This window comes from Buceros rhinoceros, unplaced genomic scaffold, assembly GCF_000710305.1.
Source record: "Buceros rhinoceros silvestris isolate BGI_N320 unplaced genomic scaffold, ASM71030v1 scaffold13173, whole genome shotgun sequence".
Lineage (NCBI taxonomy): Eukaryota > Metazoa > Chordata > Aves > Bucerotiformes > Bucerotidae > Buceros > Buceros rhinoceros.
The window spans coordinates 35,818-36,602 of record NW_010404280.1 but is presented as its reverse complement, the minus strand read 5'-3'; positions in this window follow the sequence as shown (position 1 = coordinate 36,602).

Below are 785 nucleotides of genomic sequence, written 5' to 3'. Positions count from 1 at the left end.
GGATTTTCTACCTTCCTTCCTTGCTCCTGAGTCCAGGTGGGGAAACTGAAGGGGAGCTCTTTCTGCCCCTTTAGGTCTGCCCTACTCAGCCTACCACTACACTTGTGGCTGTCTCCAGCCCTACTTGTCCACATACCTCCTTCATTTCAGGTTTTCAGGTTCTCTGACAGGCCCCTTTTTCCCCATGTCTACCACCAGTACTTTGGGCAAAGAGACTCAAGTCTTACTGTGTAGTTAATTGGTGCCCCACGACGAACTTGCCAGCTTTGAAAAGAATGGGCTGGTCAAAGTAGCCTTTACTCTTCTCCTTGCTTCTCCCTGTTAAAATAATGCTAAAAGCAGGTAAAATGGCCTTCAGAAGTTCCTTTTACTTTCCCATGCTGTAACCACCACAGAGATGGTACAAAACTGTTAACAGGAGAGCTAGCACGAGCAAATCATGTCTGGTTGCATGGTCTCCGTAGGAAAACACAGCCCTGAGCTGGATGCAGCCGCTGTGTGGTTTGGGGAAGGGAGGGTGGAGCTGGAGGACCTGTGTCGTGTCTCTGCCAGGTGGCTTAGGTGTGTTAGACCCATGGATCAAATTGCGCTTTGCAGCATGCTCTGAAGAAGTTTCAGACTCCCTGACAACTGTACTCCAGGCTGAGTGATGTGAAACATCCCCCTGCCACTGCACATCCCAGATTAAAACCTCCTCATTGACATATTCAATACGACGTATTCAATGATACCCGTACAGGTATCCTCAGTTCCTTTCAACAAGGCGGGGGTGGGGGGGGGGGGGG